A 21181-nucleotide genomic window follows, 5' to 3' on the forward strand; every position below is an offset into this window, starting at 1 on the left:
CATTCGCTGGAGCTTTTGTATTTTTTTTTGTATGCTTTCGCTTCGTTGTTTGGTTTCCCACTCTCAGTTTGTTCCTGTTTCGGTTTCTATATTCATTTCTATTTTTATTTGTATTTTTCTATTTTTGCTTCAGGTTGAGCTCTGTTTTGGGTTTGCTTTCATTTGGTTAGTGTGTGCAGAAACTGTTCAACTCTTCCCGCTGATGAACTGAGTCAGCATTTGATTTTTATTTGTGGAAAGTCGACTTGAATGCGACCACCGTCGTCCACTGCAGCGGGCAGAATTAATTGTCGTTTGCTTTGCCATTTGCCATGTTTGCACAGATGCAGTGCAGCAGTCCATGGGGCGATTATGATTTGCACAGTTTGAACTGAGCCACAACCTAGCCCAGTACGACAATTATTATGACAATCACCTTATAAGTGTTGGTCAAAGTTATTGTGAAACTGTTGACCTACAAAACATCAGCCCAAACAATTTGCAAAGTGCTCAGCAAATGCCGTATTTTGTTCTAGTCTCACTTTTACAGTTCCCTTTTATATTAAAAAGCGCAGCTAAAATATTCAACATGTAAAATAAATCAATAGATTTATTTAGGTATTTATTACCTACTTTTTAGAATGCAAAGTTTTCATTTTCATGATTGTAGTGCATAATTTGTTGTTTATAATCCGTACGAAATATCGATCGCAACAAATAAAAAATACCTTATTCATGAGAATATAATGGGGCAGGTCCTGATTACAGATAACAGATTCTTTATGACCCTACCAACAGAAAGGAAAACAAGGCAGTTCCTTGAGGAAAACATATTTGCCACCCGCATTCAATTCACCGAAAAACGCCCCAGTGAAACTGCTTATGATGTATAAATGAGAAACAGTTGCCCCGATAAGAAAACAGACCCCAAAACGATTTATATTATGTACAAATGTTTATTTTGCCCGGGCCCTTTCCTTTTTGCCTAGCCTTATCTTTATCTATTTATTCCACGCCCATCGCGCACGACTTCCAGCATTTTCCCAACATTTTTTTTTTTTTAGGACGGATTATTGCTTATTCGAAGCATTTATTTATCTTCGATTTCGCATCGCATCGATGTGCAAAAGTTTTGGTTATTGCCTCGCTCATGCTCGACTGCTCCTGGTGGAAATGAAATGGCCAAATGGCCAAATCCCGTGGGCTACTTTCGTGGTGGAAAATTTGAATTATGATCCAATTGGATTTCAATCGAAAATTAAATGAATTGCCAATGTCGCAGACATGCATACTTTGGGAAAGTAATCATGATGCGCGGCGGTTGTTCGTCATCATTGTTTATGACCCCAAATTCGGTGTATAATCGAGAACTGTGCTTTTACATGGCGCACGACACACATGGCCCGAAAAAGTATGCTTCCGAAAATTGCAAAAATCAAAATTGCAACACAGACAGCCTGTCTCCCTCTTCCTTTTCCACTGTCTCTTTCTCTGTGTGTGTGTGTGTGTGTGTGACACAAATTGAAGGGGACACGAAAACTGCCAAACATTTCAATAAAGTTGCGCAGCGCCAACGTCGGCAGCGAAATCCATAAGATTGCCAAACGCAGATTGTTTAGATATTTAGTTTTATGAGCGCCACGATGCACTCACTCATACAGACGCCACCGCCGCTCTAAGGACTAAGGACCCGGAGACACGGATACGGACATGGGACACACGGACGCTGGGACTCACGGAGTGACAGGAACATCTGTCCGACGGATTGCGCCACCAGCTGTGACCAACCAGGCGCTATTTGTCAAGAGTTCCCCATAGAAGTCGGGGCGATTGTTCGCCTGGCTGCTAGTTTGCTAGTTGGCCACTGCCGGATTGTCGGATTGCTGGATTGCTGGATTGCCGGATTGTTGGATTGCCGGATTGCTACTGGCTACTGGTCTTTTCCACACACACACAAAAGCCCAACCGTTGCGGAGGAGCATGTGCAGCGGACAGCGGCTTCTATTGTCCGGCAACTTGTTGTTGACAGCTTTTGTTTTGCCGCTTCAACATCAGCAACATCTGCATTTGCAAGTGGAATGGAGAAAGTCATGGCACACATTTGGAAATGAGCATCTCCTTGTCTGTGTTTAGGATGTAAAAGCCAATGGTACTAATGCGATAAAATCAAGATTAGAGTGGGAAATTTAAATATTCTCCCACAGCCATTTTCAGTCCCATTTTGGATATGGTATTAAAGCTGTTTCTTTTGAGGTTACAGGCTATTACATTTATAGACAAATGATATATTTTTTAAATAACTATAGAATGCTACTTCTTTTATTAAATATCAAAGAACTCCTTGAAAAATTGAATAAAAAGAAAGATTATTGCTTGAAAGTTGCTAGCATTACCAACTTAACACCGAACTGCACTCCTGCAAATTGCCCGAAGTAAACAATTTTAATACTTCCTAAGCTCAACAAGCAACTAAGCCAGTGCTCTTCCAAAACATTACATTTAACCTCCATTGGCGGCTTGACTTCCCCGAAGAGAAGACCACAAAACGATAACTCACGGGAATGGCAGAAAATTAGACTTGCTTATGAGGCAGCTTAAAATAAACGAGCTCCCGATTTGTGCTGCCCATTTGCTTGATTAAGCCGGTGAGCGGAGCTTGAGCTAGGTCCTGATCCAGGATCCTGTAGCCACTTTCCACTGCCATTGCTGTCCTGACATGATTTACGACCCAGTCACTCAGCCAGGGAGTCACGATGGAGGGCAGGAGAGCAGAACCACTGGCGTGCTACGCAGCTAATTTGCCTTAACGGACAGCGGGCTAACCTTTGGCCCAGGTCATGCCCCCAAAAATTCACCCAAGCTTTGGGTTTTTTTTTTTTTTTGGCAACAGCAGCAGCAATCGCGTGGCACAGTGAAAGCCACTCACGTTTAACCAATTTTGACACGCGCCGCGTTCACTCGCACACAAACACATTTGCAGCGGCATAAACAAACAGCAGAAGCCCGCTGAAATTGCTCAAATGTGCGCATCAAACAACTCGCACACATACACACTTTAACACACACACCACACACACACACACATTGAGGGGGCGAGAGGGGCGTGGCGGCGTGTGACGTAAACAGACAAAAAGGGCAACTCTTTGAAGGGAGCTCCATTTGTTATGATGCCACTGTTGCTGGCGCGGCTTTTATTGTTGTTGCCGCGTTTTTTGCTCGAAATTCGCGCAATAAAATTGTAGAACAAAGTGGCAACACTCAAAAATCTATTGTTTTCCAACTTTTTGGGAGCGACGAATGTGTTATGCTCTTTCGGAATAAAAATATATATTTATATATATTTTGAACAGGCGCATAAGTCGAGGTTCAGAAGTGAAAGGCATCCCATATTCCTATTCTGTGCTACTTTTCTGATACACATGGCGTATACGTAATATGGTAGACAATTGCTCGCGTAATAAAATTCGACCAGCTATGTTTTGAATCTTCTATAAAAGAATTAACTTTTACTTTGCAAAACCAATCATGAAATTAGAGAGATCCTAAAAGAGTTAACTTTCTGCAAGGGTATTTGAATGCTTTGTGTCGTGTTGATTTCGTTTCTTGAATTTATCAACATAAGTGTATGCGTAATTACATTTTGCAAACATGTTGAGCTTACCCAGCAGAAATAAAAAGGGTATACGATAGGGAGTGAGGGCGAATAACGAATATTCCCAGCCTCATCATGCTGGGTTTTTGTGCACGATGAGTCAAAGGCGCAAGCCGGGAAAATGTAAAATGGCAAAAAAAAGAAGGGGCAAAAACGTCAAGCTCGTCTCCTTGTTGTTTGTTATTGTTGTTATTGTGGGCTTCTTTTCCTTTGTGGCAACTGGTTTTCAAGGAGTGGCGAAGCAGCGGGGCGGTGGAAAACCACTTCGTTAAACTCATGAAAATCACTTAACGGCAGCACGCACGTAAAAACTGGGAAAAATCCAAAGCGGAGCAGCAGTTGAACACCACCAGGGATGCGGATGCGAGAAGAAGAGAGACGTCTTGGCGCCCATTTTCCCTTTGACTGACGCTGGATGCGAAAGCCAAAAAGGTGCTCCAACCGCCGACAGCTGGCAGAGCTTAAACAGCAAATTGATTTAGCGCGTACAAGCGGAAGCAGCTGTGCCCCGGACGAATCAGCTGGGTTATGCTGGTTGAAGGACCTCCACCGCATTTACAGGAACCAGCAATAAAAAAAAAATGAGAAAGGTTACGGGGAGGAATGACTAGGGCACGGAGAAAAAGCGCTCTAAATTGCCTAAGCACTATAGTTTCAAAATGGCTTAAAAAAGATCAGCCTCCTCCTAAACATCATAAATACAAATGTATTATTTAAAAATTCAATTATCCTTTGAGACTTGGGGCAATGTTATTCAACCTTCATGTGTGGTTTTAATAGAAAGATAGATAGAAGTGATATGCTATTAAATACAATGCTTTGCGGCGTTGATACCAGGTTTTATAAAAGCTTTATTTGATGTTTAAAAAAAATATAATTCCAATAACTATTTTCCTCTCTGCATTTTTCTGCAAAAAAAAAAACAAAGGTGGGGTAAGGTTGAAGTTGCTTGTAGAACAAGCCAGGGCAATGAAATGAGATTAATGCAAAACCGCGTTCACAGGCGATGTAAAAAAGAGCAGGGCGGAGCGAAAAGTGATGGCTGGAGGAGGAGCACACGGCAAATACGACTCCAATGCATTGCATGGAGCTGGAAAAATGAGAAGGGTGCTGCAAAATCCGCGCACCAAAGGGTTCAGAAGGAGGAGTTGCAGTAGGAGATGGAAAAGCAGAAGCTGGGCGGCGACGACACTCAGCCAAACAAACAGAGAGCGCCGCATGGAGAGGCGGCGACTCACTGGCATGGAAAATGCAATTTATTATGCAAAATGAAAAACAGACGACGCGAAGGGGAAGTGGGGGACATAGCAGACAGAGATCATGGAGACATTGCTATAGAGTTGGACGGACAGACAAACAGACAGGCAGGCCGACAGACAGAGAGACACACTCGAGGAAGGCAAACAAAGCGCGCTATTATAGAGCCAACAATAACAGCAACTGGCGGATATAAACATAATTCAATTTTTATTTAATTTCGCACAACAAACACAATAAATTCAGCACGACTGCATTGGCGGACGCGCAATAACCCAACCCACCGCCAACCAGCCAGTCCACCCACTTTTATGCATTGGACGGGGGCCAAACGCATTGCATTGCATTGGATGCCGTTGCATACTTTCAGGCGTCAAGTCGACTCGAGCCAATTGGGAAAATCGCAGGCAACAACTACTACTACCACTATGGAGCTACCCGGATGGTGTTTGAGTAGCCGCCCCAGAATTTCCCACGATGGCCACAAACTGTTGACTCATTTGTGTGCGGACGGACTGGCTGGATGTGGGAGTGACCAAAAGTGATGTGGGCAAAGTGCAAAGAGAACTGCGATTCTTTGAGCTCTTGGCCACCAAAGGGAAAACACTCATACGCAGTGCGGTACTGATATATGCTACCAGGGGGGATTCAAGTTGGATGGACGTGACCCAAACTGGGCGCCTTTTTAAGCAATTTTGTGGTGCTACACATGACATCTTGGCCACTGAGCGACGATTGACAGCGGATTGAAAGTGAATTGGTATGGCGTGCAAAGTTGATCTTTGGCCTTTACCAACTTCCGAAGGTTCAGTGTCAAGGCGTTTGGGTGCCAGTTACTTTGAACTTACTGGCAATTACATGAAGCTTATGGCAACAGACATGTGTGTCACACATCCAAAAGTTCAACCAAACAAAGTGCGCCTGCAATCTGCAAATTAAGTATACGTATACATTCAAATAAAACTGGAAAACGACAATCCTTTAAAGAAAGATTTTACCAATAAGTATAATAAAACACAAAAGGCCCTGTTTCACAACTGGCTGAATTTCCAATTCGATGGCATTAGTCAATAAACTGGTTTAACAGCACAGCCACCAAAAGCCATCAAGCCATTAGATTAATACATTTCAACAAAATGGGATGGCCGTAAAAAGGACGGGCCAAAAGGACGAAAAGCCATCGCTAATTGCCAAACTCAAATCAAGAGTTGAAGCAGTCCAAGTCCTTTTGGGTCGCCCAAAATGGCATAAAATATTTACACGTCAAGTGCCACGGGGCTAAAGGGCGAAATGTTCGAAATACATGCGATGGAACCCAACCCAATGGTGGCTAAAATTGTTTATTTTTAGCACGTTTATAAGGCCATCGGAAAAGGTTAAGTCAGCGAGAGTCATGAAAATGTGGGAAATTTTCCCCATTGCCATTGTTGGATTAGGTCACATTTTGCATAATTAATTCGGGAATCTCTTTAGCGGCCAGAAAAAAAACGAGCCAAAAACCAAACCCAATTCAAAGGACCTCTATGCAAAGCTATTTATGCGTAAACACACGCCTTTGACATGGAAATTTGTTAGCGGCGAATGTCAACAATGCGAATTTGGCCAAAGTTAAATATTTGCCATTGGGCCGACCGCTGCAATCCTTTCTGACCACAGAAACACATTCGCGACCTCGCTCTCCCTCTCTCTCTCTTTCTGACTCTCTCTCTCACACACACACACACTCGACGTCTAAATAAATTGCTGTCATTTTGAAAATTTCCCCAAGGTGGCGTGTTTAAAACACTGCGTGACCATTTTGGGTGGCATGGTGTTAAGTTGGGTCACAGTAATGCCAATTGAACTATTTAAGTATGACAAATTTACAAGCATATTGTTTCGGTTGCTACCGAATTTAGTTTATTTATTAGTTATTTTCAGTAAGTTGTGGTTTTGAGAAAAATACGTTCTATTATGGGTTGCATAATTTTAAGCAGCTTTATAAGTGTTTTTAAAGCAGAGGTGTTTTGGTGGCAACCCGTTTAGTCTAGCTTTTTAAAAACTTAAAATCTTACGGCTCCTTAAAAGCAGGCTACAACTACAACTAGCCGCATTTAAGCCGATTTTGCCAGATTTTAAAATGAGTCTTTCGCATCACTGTTGCTCTGGGTTCATGTGTGTTGACTTAAGCTTAAAATCAAACCATTTGTCAGGGGCAGCAGGCAGTAAAGGCAGCAAGTTCCAGACAAGACAGCGTTGCATGTTTTACACATTTACCCACACTATCGCACTCGCACACACACTGTCACCCGAGGGATTGTCACCAGTGTGTGTGTGTGTGTGTGTGATGCATGGAAGCAATTTGGTTGCATGGCCTCCCGGCTAGGCTGCTGCACTTTAACCGCAACATACGAGTGCAATATTTCAGGCATGATTTCTTATACGACTTACGGTGGCCCGTTGGTCTTGTCAACCGCCCACAGCCCAAAAACTCCTGCTTTTCTACGAAATCACAGTGAAAAATTAAGTGAAAGTTAAGTGAATTATATTGTTACCTTATTAAATGTAAATTTAAACTAAATGTTATTTTTAACTCTAATATACAGGCTTTAATTTCTTATTGCCTATTGTAGTTCAAGGAAGAGAAATTGTACTATATTTATGTTTCGGAATAGTGAATCCCTAGTGAAGACTCTAGACTCTAAACCCTAGTGAATCCATCAGCTTTGAAGACTCATATTATACTGTTGCATGCTTGTAGACAGCTTTCGAAGTGAAATGGAAGCCGTAGTAATATTGCTGCATACTTTTAGACACCTTTATATATAGAAATGGAAGCCGTAGTGTGTTTCCTTGTCGCCTCCTCCTACATATTTATTGACCAATTCGGTTAAAATTTTCCCCAAGTGTGCTCCACATTGACCCTCAAACGCTGGTAGGCGCTGCAGCTGGAAATGCAGCTGAACCGAACCGAACTGAACTGAAATGAAAGGCAGAAGGGCTGACTGGCTGGGCTGCATGGATGGCCGCCCTTCGTTGCCACGGCTCTGGGTCAAAGCGAAAGTGGCACATTTTGGGTGAAATTTTGTGGAGCTATCTAGGTTACTGTGACAGTGTCGTTGCGCCGAGCTGCTGTTGCCTCAGCCTCAGTTATCTGCTGTTGTTGTTATTAGTGTTTTTGTTTTTCCCCGTGCTGCAGAATATGGCCTACACACATACATACATATATATTCATACATATAGAAAGAGATCGGTGTGCATACGGCAGAGGCAGACCCAAATAAACATTTCAGGTCCTCGGACGGACTCACGTGCTTCGAGTTCTGAACTTGTGCGCCATTTTTATTGCCGCGCTGCCTGCATCATTGTTTCTGCTGTCTCTATCGCACAGCCTCATCGCCTCTCTCTTTCTCGCTTTCGCTCTCACGCTTTCTTTGTTTTTCCACTTTTTGTTGATGTTTTTACTTTCACAAGATTTCCCTGCTCTTTCAGGCAGTTTCACTAGTTCCTGGCTATCTTTAGCCCCCCTTTTATCCTCACACCTTCGCAGGACTTTGGTGCTTTTTGTTTATCTGAGCACTTAAACTCTTTGCTGTGGGCTAAAAACTTTAAGATAAACTTGCCAACTTCTTAAACCAATTAATTGCAATTTCATGCGTAATTAATTTGAGCTGCACAACGTGTTCGAAAGTTTCTTACATTCGAGTGCTTTGCTCTGTGGCTTCTGTTTTTGTCGGACAAAGCCTTGTTTTTTTTTTTTTTTCTGGAATACAGCCCACGGGAAAAGTCGGGCTTATGGAACGGATAAGCCAGATTGGACTAAAGCTTCTCAAAAGGCAAAAAGGGAAGCCAGGTTTGGGTTTTCGTAAGCAAAACGATTTCGATTAAGCTCCATGACCCACTTTGCACAACTTCAGCCCCAGTTCACGACACACAGAGCCACAGACCCACGTCCTCTGTGTAATTTCCAATTGCCAATCGAATTTCCTCTAATTTGCCATCAATTTGGTTGGCATTATCGCTCGTTTCGGAATTTTCCACACTCCTTTTATAGTTCGGCAAACTCATTAAAAAGTGAAACCCGAAATTAATCCATGTCCTTATGGCGGAAACGAGCGAGTGAGTGTGTGTGCGTGTGTTTTTGTGCCCGTGTGCCACCCGCCCAAAAAGCCGAAACGATTCGCTTCGTTGACCGGAATGCGGTCCATAAATTGGGTCATTTGCCAATAGCAGTAGAAAGTCACTTGCACTTTCAATAGCAGGTCGGGTCGCCCCTGCAGTCACATTCCACACCAGCCAACCAGCCAACCAGTCAACTCAGCCAGCCCATTTGGCCATAATTTCGCTTTAACCTTATAAATTGGAGGGCGCTCGATGGTGGACTTGCAGGCAGCTCGATGCCATAATTTTGCAAACTTGCGTGCCACCAAAGAGACAGCCAAATGACACCAGCAAAGCGAACGGCGTTCGTACATCCGCAGCCAGTCGGAACCCTGATGTCCTGGGCTCGTCCTGCCCACCGCCTTCAGCTCCGCCCCATCCTTCTCATTCGTTTGCCACCCACCCGAATCTCCTGCTAGACCAACAACAAGTTAAACTGACAAAGTAGCAGCCAGGGCACTTCCTTTTGTTTAAGCTGGCTGACACTGGTCCTGAGCATGGAATAATGGCGGCATGCACATCGAAAGCACACCGAGAGAAAAGATTCATTTTAGGAGGATTTAAGCTAAATATTCCGATACGATTCTTTATAGGGTATCGATGAAATCACTGGTGACTTCAAATCAATAATTAAGTCATTCAAAATGAAGCTGTGTTTAATATCTAAGATTATCTAAGATGCAAACAAGCGTTTTACGCATTGAAAAAGTATTGTTGCATACTTTTAAACACCTGCAATTTAATATTCATTATCAAGTTTCTGAGCATAGTATTTTATTCTGTTTTTAAAACCTTAAACTAAAATTACAATTTTTTTTGTGTTTTATACGTTGCTTTCTGACCCGCACTTCTGTGCCAGCCATATGATTATGCTGGAAATTCCTTTTAAATTAATTATTAATTTTTTCTTGCCGTGCACATAGTTTTCTTGCTTTCTCTTTGCAACACCCACAATTGCCTGGTGGTGCGGCAGCCTGCTCGTTATAAATTGACCGCATTATTTTGCTCAATTTAACTTGAGTTGGGCTGCATAAAAGGCAAAGGCTGCTGCTGCTGCTTTTGCTTCTGCATCGGCAAAGACACAGAAGTCGGCCAATGTTATGGGATGAGATCGGGCAAAGTTCTCAACTTAATATCTCATAAGTGCTGAGTGTGCATATCGGCCAATGGCTGCCGCCATTTCATAGTAATACGTTCGTTTTCCCCTGCAGGCGGCTCTTAAATTTTCACAGGGTCAAACCCGCTCCCATTGCCTTCACTTTCGCTTGGCATAATTTTTTTATTAGGTCACACCAGGGCGACCACTGCAGCAACAGAGCGAAATGCATCCGGGGGAGGAGTTAATTTACCCCCGCACAACGATTTTCCGCATCCTTTCGCCTACTTTTGGGGCGGGTAAAAGTTTTTTATTTTAATAGCTGAAAGTATTTAATTGCATTTTTCGTGGCACCGGCGTGGGTGGTCATTGCATGGATGAGAGTTTATTAAATAAATGTCTATAAAGATGACTGCCATATACACAAGAGGAAAATGATGAGTGACGTCCAGAGATCGCATAATTACATTTCGAGAACACTTAATACAAAACTGCAGGGCCGAAACTCATTAAGGGGAAATGTGCGCCAGGAATAGAAAAAATATAAAAAAAAAAATCCTGCAAAATTTAGAGCACTTCAGCCCGGCCATTAATTTGTGAGCCACCAGGTCAGCGAAACCTGTCAGCCGGAGCACGGGCCTAAGCTCGACCTAACTAAACATTAAACGAATTTAAGAGGTCAGTCAAGTGCTGCCGGCCAGGGAAGAAGAAAAGCAGGGTGGTGAAGAAGGAGGAGGGCAGGTCAGAATGGGTGGAAAATTTCGCAAGAGGGCTTGGAAAATGGGTGGAAAATCAATGCGGAGAAAGGCACGTAGTCCAGGCTTTTGCTTGTCGCTTTGTTTGCTCGCACCGAAAAAAGGGCTTCATGGTTATTGAGATGATGTTTAGCATTAATCCAATTAAAAACCTAATGAAGCATTTAATTATATAGCTAGTGCCCTTCAATGTACTTAAACTTAACTGTTTATAGAGTAGAGTAAAAGGGTTTACGCGATTGGTTGAAAAATATGTTACAGATAAAAGGAAGCAGATCCAAACCTATAGAGTATTATGTACTCTTGATAAGGAGGCACTAGCCTAATACATCTGGCCATGTCCGTCCGTATGTGATCTTGGGAACCATAAAGATAAAATTGTGCAACGAAGCGTTTAATAGCACTTCTCAACCTCAACTTGCCACTGGACAAATGAACATCGGTGCAACTAATGTCAAAGATTAGTGTCGCATTACAAACGCCTTTGCTCCCCAAGTTATGGTTTTTACTCGAAATGGGTAAATTCAACTGATACCCCCACAACTTTTGTGGGAGCAACAAGCGGACAATGCAAATAGCCTTGGACCTTAAGCTGGGTCGCTTTTTTTGAGAGAGAGAGAGAGTTTATTCCTGCAGGCGAGACTGGCTATATACTCGTAGTTTGTTAGCCCCTTTTCATATTCATCCTTTTTAGCTGAGCTCTTCTTTGTTGGCCGCCAGATAATGAAAGAAAGCCAGGCAAAGGAACACACAGCCGAAAGTTTTTAATATAATTTGGAATTAGCTAGAGTGGCAGATGGTTGGGAGAGAAATAGCCTAGCCCTTCAACTTAGTATTCATGCAAGCCCTGCGGGCCTGTGGCAGTTCCTTTGTTGCGTATACGCAACGTGGTACAAGTTTGCCCGAAAGAGCAGGGCCAAAGTTTGTTCCGCATTTCAGAGGAACAGAACACAGAGCCAGAGGAAGGAACAGTTTGTCATGTGAAATTAAAAGTGCGGCAAAGAACGGAAAGACCATGGGACGCACATAAATAACTAGGCAGGGCCATTCATCCACTGGAAGTTATAGTTGGGAATACCATGGATCATGGACACCACAATCTGTTCTTCATGCAAATCAAGCTCAAGTTTTCTTAGGACACAGACTCGGATTCGATTCCCATCCGTCCCGGTATCCTGACCGGCAACCATTATATAGGCCCTAGTTTCGCTGGTATAAAACTTCGACTTCCGACTTATCTGTTAAACCGCATAACTTTGCATATATATGAAGCTATTCAGCAAAAGTACGGCAACTGCTCGAGCAACTGCCAGCAGCATAAATACATTAAAAACTGCCCTAAGACCCCGAGACCCTCTTCGGAATAGAAGAAAAACTGCTCCGATGTCAACGTCAAAAACAACAACAACAAGGATAAAGCGGTTAAACTATTGTACGCACTTATATATGCATGGGTTCGCGGGACCGGGAATCCCATTTTATTTATTACATTAATGACGGCAACAAAAACTCCTGAAGAGGAGGCCCAAAAAGGCAGTCGAATGGACTATATGATACCCTGGCTTAAATTTAAATTTATATTGAAATGGTTCTTCTTCTTTGCCATCTTTGTTTAATTTTAAGAGAACAGAAAATAAAGACGTAGAGCAACTATTGAACATTTCTTATATGCAAATACCAACTCCATCAAATGCAAATCATAAATTTTAACATTTTAAGTTGAGCCAACTTTGTTTAGTTTTCCATTTCTGCGCCGAGAACCACATGGCAAAACACGAAGAAAACGAAATCAGAATACCAGATTCGATGTGTTCAATTCAATTCCCAGAGTCTCGTGCGAGACAAACGCAAATTGAATATACACTTTGCTCCCCCCTACAATTGCGGAGGAGCATAAAACTATGCAGCTCCGCCACTGACAGCCTCAACTTTCCCGATGACGGCAAAACTTTAACAGATTTGCATAAATTATACCCAAGCAAACAAAACGTAGCAAAACAAGATGGTGGAGCACAAGCCACAGGCGGACGAACATCCACGTTGGCACTCTGGAAAAAAATCTCGACCTTTTTTATAAGTCAATACGGTAGCTGAAGAAACACATCCTCTGTTCAAAAAAAAAAAGAAAACCAAATAACTTTTTTTTTAGGTAAATAAAACAAATTGAAAAGTTATCAGAATTATAGCGACGAAAGGGGAATTATTGGATTCATTAAATTTTCAAGTCATCTGTCATGATATTAGTTCAGTATATAGAAATAAAGATAAAGTTTTGCAGTATCAGCAATTATTACTATTATTACGGCTATTTCTATTGTTTTAGATACAAATAGAAGGTGTAAGCAATTCAACAACAATCATAATAGTACGAGGACTTTGCTGCATATATTTCAGGTATGACATTTAAACTGAATTTTTCTGAGTGCACAGGCACCGCAGCAGGAACGGAGTAGGAGCTCAAGGAGGACTCTCCTCAATTCTGGCCATAGCATCGGCTATGGTTATAGCATCGGCATCGCCGCCATCGACTACGGCATTGCCCCCATAGTCATTCATTTAACTGTCAATGCCGTTGTTATGCTGTGGTTGTGGCCACGGTTTTGGTTGTGGCTGAGAATGCGGATGAGGATGCGGATGAGGATGAGCAGGAGGATGGGCAGGCGGATGAGGATGAGCATGGCGGCGGCTGCTCGGCGAGAATTTATGAATTCATAGCGATCTTATGTGTAAGCACTACGTATAAATTTAATATATTTTTATGATTTTTTATGGCCACGCGTCGACGTAGACAGAAAGTATAATTTATGCCCCCCAATGTGCGTGTTTTTTTGATTTTTTTGATTTTTTTTTTGTCATTTTGCTGATGCGATTTTCAGGGAGCTAAAGCGACGACGACAACTTATCGATAAACTTCGACACAAACAATATTGTTCCTCCCCTCCATGTAAGTTGTTTTTGTTGTTGTTGTCGCTGTTTTTGTGCAACTGAAAAGTGTTTTGTTTTTCCACACACACATGACCCCGGTGGTTCAAAAATCCTAACACACACACATCGACTCCAGCCAGTGATATACTTCATTTTATCTGGCAGACGCGAGTCGAGATTCGAGTGGCAGGCAACCATCGGATCCATCGTCGTCAATATGTTTGTCTGCCAGTAGTAGTCCGCCTGACTGCGGTTGACATGAGAGCTTTTTGGAACGCCACTATGTCGTGTACCGCCTGTCTACGGACATCCCTGCCCCACCCACGATCTTCCCAATTGAGGGTTATTTAGTTCATTGGCCGCCATGCTGACACTCCCCCGAGAGTCTAGAGTGTGCACTGTGAAAAATTGCATCTTATTAAGCCAGTAAAAATAATATTTACAAATGATTTAGTTCTTTCTACGATTTTAGAACTATTCAGAATGGATTGACTATCTGTGGTCTTTAATGTCATATATTTTACTAATTATGAATATTAAGACAGCTAAATAATTCATAGCCTACTTCTAGACACCTCTACTGTATTACGAATAATTCCTTAATTGTATTAAGTCGATTTTTTATACCAACATTCTATCTGAGGATTTATTCTGTTATCTAGTGTACATGTTATCTTTGGGCAATAAATATATTATTTATAGCCTTACAAATGCTCGAATTCCTTGTTTGTTTGAATATAACATAGTCAATTGGCACTACATTTGACTTTTTTAATTCAGCATAGCCCCGAAAATATGTGCTATTCATATTAACACTTTCATAATGATCGAGCTGATAAGATAACGTTTATTTTTTTGATTATGGCCAAAACGTTATAACCAAATTGATAAGATAAATCAACCCGATATGTGCTGCAGGCTTTTCTCTGTGTGTGAAGAATCCTGAGCGCCGTCACATGTCGTAGGTCGTACAACAAACTGTTTGCTGATGTTGTTGACGCTCGGTTATGGATTTATGGATTTATGACACTTTGGTCACTGCGGTTGTCAGTTTTCGTTAAAAGTTTTACTTTGCCACTGGCTTACGTGCTGGTTGGTCTGCAGGGTATCGGGTCAACTGGTCAGTGGAGTGCCGACGTCTCCACCTGGACTAATCATGCCCAGGATAACCTGATGGGGAGATTATGCTTGTTTGGGGCCACCGATACGCTACACTTGTCAAATTCGACACGCCCGGGTTGTAAATACCAAGGGTTTCCCTTGTTTGTTTACCTTTATCCGCCTGCTCGCTGAACTGCAAATAGAGACAAGAGCAAAAACAAGTTCACATAATTAATGATCAGGACGTGACATCAACGCACAAAGCACGAGCAACCACACATCTGCCGGGCCATATCATTTATCATAGAAGTATGTTCGTATACACATAGATACATATGGACATACATATATGTGACGGGAATTTCAAGTGGATTTCCGCCAAAAAGCGGAAACGCCGCCCTTCGGTTCGCATTAATAATGCAACAGCTGAAGTCCACATGTCAATATTACCTAAAACCAATTATTCAGCCAGGATAAGGCTATTAAATTACGCAATCAGTGGACAACGAGGCATTGGAGCGAAAAATGCAATTATATCAAAAATACATTTATGCACATCCTGCCTGTCGCATGTGTAAGTAGTGGGGCTTTGATTCCATAAATTTCACGCTACGATTTGCACTCTCATTAATGCACTCCATGCAATTCACGGGGGCATGAAAATGGTCCATACTATAGTATATCAAATGGGAAGCAGAAAGAAATCTGCGAAAATTCAATGAACTCGAAATGTTATTGAATGCTAGCCGGGCAGGGCAGCCAACAGCGAAAGGACTTTGCGTCAGGACCATCATCGCATCGCATCGCAGGATGGCACAGACAGTCGGACCATTGGATCTGTATCGCTGTATGCCACTATATCCGTATCTGCTTTCTGTATCTGATGCATCTGTATCTGCATCTGTATCGCTACGTTATGATGGCGGTTATTCAGCCATGGCCAACGGCTGTCGTTGACGGCCCAGTCATACTCGTAATTCGCGGCATGAGCACTCGCCATTCACCATTCACATTCACATGTTTACTACGAAAATATTTACATTGCTGGCATAAAAACTGCATAAATGTGATTATATTTTCATTGGCCTTTATGCCTTATGCCGTCGTTTTACCGCAATTTCACTGGCCGGGTAATTCGTTTGCAATTTCAATTAGCGCAGTATTACCGACACGTTCACGTAATGTCTAGATGCTGCGCAGAAAAGTAGGCAACAATATCTCGTTCTTCTATATCCTTGTAGCGGAATTAATCCAATTTCCAAATTCAGAGAGCATTCAATTAATGGCAGAAGCAGCTATAGATCAACACTTGCAGGAAATTGTTTGTCAGCTTGCAGAATCGGATGTCAAGAGTGTTCGACTGAGTGAAGCTCTTGGCTAATATCCAATAATTAAGCACTTCCGCAGGGAAATTGGTTTTTAATTGAAATGCGGAGCAGTGTGAACTTGACACACCCTCAACTCCCCCTCCCCACCAGATTTCTGAGCTCCTTAACTCCCGCGACTTGAATGCTGACACAATGGAGTCTCCCTAATTGCCGTTTAATTGACTGGCGGAAACTTTTCCGAGACATTTGTTTATAAACCGCACACAGGACGAAAGGAAGGAAGGAAGTAAGAATGCCAGCAGACAAAAGGCACAATACAACCACTTATAAGATCATTACAAATTGATGCTATCACCCTCCGGTATATAAACTATATATATGTATCTATCTATATATATATTGCATGGGGAGCAGTGGCAGCTTAGCAACGCTTACAGCACCAGCTCCATTTTGCTCTGCTCTGTCATCGGAATGCCATCTCCTACGCTTCAGTGAAAATCCGCTATAGTAAATGTTATCTCTGCAAACATTTGACAATCAAAAATGCTCGGGCCATTGTTTAAAGAAAAAATCGAGCAGCAGTCGCACAAACAATAGTCACACAGTGGTCGGTCGCACACAGATACTATATATCAAAAGCAGATAAAATTCCATTGAGCTAAGAACTCGTAGATTCATCTTTTAGAACAATTCAATTCTTTGCACTCAGAAAAGATGTGGTCACAAAGTATTTTAGGGGTATACTAAATCTACTTCCGCTTTTAAACTTATTGGGGTTCATCTAGATAAAGTTTTTTAATAGTTTAAAATGCTTTAGCTTCGCTGTTCTTAATCAACGTAATTATGAGCTTGTTTTGATAATTTTCCTAAAAACAAAAAGCAGTTACAGAATTTGAAACGAATCTGTGTTCAAATCTACCACTAAGCTAATTTAAAGGTAATTTCCCATTTATAACGCATTTACTTGAGACCCACTGTGCTCCGCCGGCTCCAAATGGCTGCTGTTCCTCTGACGACAATGGAATGGTAGGGACAACAAATGGGCACAGCCGGGCGTCATCGACGACGACTCGATGCCATCATCCTGGCATCCTGGCAGTCGAGGTTAAGTTGACAAGAGAATGAGATTGCATTTTGCTGCTGCTGCTGCTGCTGCTGCTTTTGCCGCTGCCCGAGTTCAATTCATTTCCACTTGAGCAAATGCACGTCTTCTAGACGTCGCTACACTTCTCGTTCTTTTTTTGCAATCCGTTTTTCTTCTTTTGGTCATAGCCAAAGGATATGGCATAGAAAGGATATGCGGGGGAGCAAAAGTAGCTGCAAAATGTCGCCCCGGGGTGCACCTACTAGGATGTTGTCAATGTTTCGCCTTGAAAGAGCCGAGTTCAGTTGAACTCGTCTTGGGTTTTAACTCGACTCATCTGAGAATGCAGCTCAGTTCGGTTGTTTGTTTTAGATTTGGATGCGATGGAGAATAGATCCCTTTCCTCGGCACATCTGCTGTTTTTCTGGTCCTGCAGCTCATGCTGCTCGAGCTGCTGCATCATCAAATTTCAGCTACATGCCCTGCTGCCTCGAGTGGAGTGAAGAGCGCAGCGAAGGATGCTCGAGGGGACTTGCTGACACTGTTGACATTTTATAGTAATGAAAATGATTATTGTCAAGGGTCGTCAGAGCCACGAAGAGGTCGGCAAAGAATCTCTCCTCCCGCATATAAATGCGGTCCACATAACATTGTATTGCACGGACTAGATGCTTGTTTTTCCACACTCATCGACCACTAACACCAAACTAAATTACCGGAAAATATTTTGCCTCGTTTGGTAAACAAGTTAAGCCAAATTTGGGGGATTTTAAAGCACTGTGCTTTTGGAACATAATTTACAAAAGGCAAGTGTATTAATATTTTCCGTTCACCTTCCTAATCAGTCTCATTTTCTTAGTTTCTACTATAAATATTTTAATTTAATCTAAAACCTCTATGGCAGCTGATACAACACAAGACAATAGAATACAATACTTGTTCTTGGAATAATAGTCCTTACTTGAGACGTAATCTTTTCAAGAATAAAACATCAGTTTTCCTTCATTTATAGCGTTTAAATGGCAAGAGATTTCTGTGGACTTGGTTGAAATCAATTCCCTTGCCAATTCCCTCCAGCTTTTGGCAGAAGCCAGCCAGCTCTCAACAGCTGGAAAGTGCTCTCACACTAATCAGAAAGTTATCCAGCCAGTCACCTGCGATGGTGGCTGTCAGCTTCCGTTTGGAAAACGCTCCATCTTCGTTGGGCATCTGATTCGCCGACGACTTCAGCTGGCACATACGACGACTTCGGATGACATCCGGAATCCGGCATCCTGACTGCGGGTGGCGAAGAAGGGGAAAGGGACGAGGGCGACGACTGTCATTGGCCGTGCCAAAATCGCAAAGGCTAAAATTTAGGTTAATTGATAATTGATAAGAGAGCGGCGTTGCGCCTGCGAGTGGGCTGGTGTCATTTAACTCGACTTCAACTCTGGCCCATGAATATTTAAAGGGGCCCTTTGTGGGCACATGCCATTCACTCAAGTGGGGCAATGAAAATTAGCAAAGCACTGCAAATAGTTTGAAGAGCATTCGCCGCAGCAGTACAGCTTCGTTCAGTTCCCATGCCCTCGCTTCAATCCGAAATCGAAATGCAGGCGGGTTAGGGTTTACAGTTTACGGTTTAGGGTTAACCCACAAACGAGGTCACAAACCAACCAGTTGACCCATAAACGCGTGCCCCATCGGCCTTTTGGCAGCTAATGAACACACGCAAGGCAAAGCGAAAGGCACAGGCACAGGCCAGCTCACAAATCATTTATAATGCATATGGCAACGGACGACTGACACAATGCGTTGTAAATTAATTGACGTAACTATTTAAGCCAGACACACTCAGACAAGGACGCACAAGGACTCACATTCAATCGCATCGAACTCGAGTCGAGCAATTCCGCAAATTGAATGCCATTATCCATCATCTCGCAAATGCCTCAAGTCAAAATACATTGCGGAAATGTCTGTGGCATCCGCACTGCTGCCTTTCTCAAGTCACACACAACAATGTGTGGTCTGGAGCACAGTCGATCAAATATCCTTCCGCAAAAGGACACGAGGCGAGGATATATTTGTATTATGGCTTATACGTTTTGCAGCATGAAACTGCGTTAATCCTGCGAATTTGTATAAAAGAAGGATTTCCTTTGAGAGATTACAACAGCTACTAATGCCTATTTACTCAATATCAATATTGGCTTTTAATAGGGACCTTTCTGTTAGCTATGAGGATGCATTGTGAGCTCGACAAACTAGAAAGCTACTCTTAGCAAAATTCTACATAAAATTAAGACAAAAATTAAATTCAAAGGTATAAAGTTGAATTCCATTGCTGCCTCCACGTTGCATGAAGCTTGATCCAACAGAAGCGAAAATCATCTTCTGTCCAGGAGTTTACACGCAACACAAAAACTGCATTAGTCATCGAACAGTTGGATGCAATGGCCCGAAGGGCCGTTGGCATTCCATTCCCATTGACAAATTGCATCTCAGCACGGCCAATTGAAAGGCTTAAATGTTTTACCATGGCCACATACGTATGTGGGTGTGAGTGTGTGATTGTCAACAAAGTAAAGTTGGCTTTTAAAACAATCGAGTGACGACATGGAAAATTAGTTTACGCAGCCAATGCCAAGAGCTAGCTGGTGTGGATCTATCTATCTATCGATGCTGGCCAATAAAGAAAATGCCGTGAAGAAGAAGCAGTGCTAAGTCAACTCGATGCAAGTCAATCAGGCGGAAGTCGGGGCAAAAGTGGTAAAATGCCACTAAAACTTTGCCAGCTCACGTGTGCTGGTGAGGATTGGGCGTCGGATGGGGATCGGATGGGGGCACAGATGATGGTGATGGAAATGGGTAGAGCTGGGAGTTCTGGGCGCAAGGACAGTGCCAAGAAAGTGGCAACTTTTGACGGGCCAGCTGCTTCAATTGTTGGCACTCAAGTTGCTACCGTCGTTGTTGCTTGTTTTTCTTGTTTCCCCATTGAAGTGGATTTGCTTGCTTTATATTTTCGCTTCTCGATTTTCCTTCCTTCCATCTTTCCATCTTTCACCCATTTGTGCTGAGCGAGAAAATTGTTTTTCCTTAGCTGTTGCTGGTAAACTGGCAAAGAAGCCGCCTTCATCACGCACTTGCAGCAACTCCGGGCACAAGTCACTTAATTGAGTGCAAAGCTGGCGATGCAGTGCGCGGATTTAACTTTGGACAACTTGAATTGATTCAAAACTTTCATTGTTCGCTTAGCGCATAATAGGGGCGGATTTATATATATATTTTTGTATCCATGGAAACGGAATTGAAGGATGGGTCTGCTATTGACAGACTTTTCGGTCTCGGCCAAGTTGATTAATGTCCGGACCACTGCGCAAATTATGAATGGAAATGGAAATGGAAACAGCAGAAGCAGCAGCAAAAGCAGCAGGAGCAGAAAATGCAGAAACAGAGCTTACATATTTTTTAATGGCCGGCTAATTAGCGAAATGCCTGCGCGCATTTAGTGGCCGAGGATAAATCCTTTCGGCGTTTCAGGATCCAGTTTACGGCCCCGACCAAGTTAAACGATATTTCAAAGCGACAATCGCACGGCAAGCTGGCGATTTATGGTTATTTGGCCAACACACACACACTCGAGTGTTTGTGTGTGTGTGTGTGTGTGTGTGTGTGTGGGTATCCTGACAGCTCAAAAAATTTATCGATGTACAAATTAAACTGCAAGTGGAGCAAAGGGATGCCGATGGCGAGTGCAAGTTCAGAAAATAAACCCAAGCAAATAAAAATACAAACAAGAAGGGTCCAGCCGTACGTGCAGTGTTTAATTTTGTTCTATAAAATTCTACAGTTGTACAAAAACACAACCGAACTTGAAAC

The 21181-nt window shown here is 42.6% G+C and overlaps 1 protein-coding gene and 1 long non-coding RNA gene across 9 annotated transcripts in view, besides 1 other annotated feature; both read right to left on the reverse strand.

Annotated features, from left to right (window-relative positions):
• Nucleotides 1-21181, reverse strand: part of app (approximated) — a 60604-nt gene that overhangs the window by 19339 nt on the left and 20084 nt on the right. For 3 of the 8 annotated variants that reach the window (NM_001144464.2, NM_206343.5, NM_001144466.3), the window contains exon 3: nt 15077-15098. The exons of the other annotated variants lie outside the window; for them this stretch is intronic. The gene's annotated coding sequence lies outside the window, so the exon portion shown is untranslated. The remainder of the gene's footprint in view (nt 1-15076; nt 15099-21181) is intronic. 8 annotated transcript variants of the gene reach the window in all.
• Nucleotides 11111-11250: a mobile genetic element.
• On the reverse strand, nt 19934-20472 carry lncRNA:CR43991 (long non-coding RNA:CR43991). Its single transcript, NR_124899.1, has one exon. It is a non-coding gene; the product is annotated as a long non-coding RNA:CR43991 (long non-coding RNA).

Source organism: Drosophila melanogaster, chromosome 3L (genome assembly GCF_000001215.4).
Source record: "Drosophila melanogaster chromosome 3L".
Classification (NCBI taxonomy): Eukaryota; Metazoa; Arthropoda; class Insecta; order Diptera; family Drosophilidae; genus Drosophila; species Drosophila melanogaster.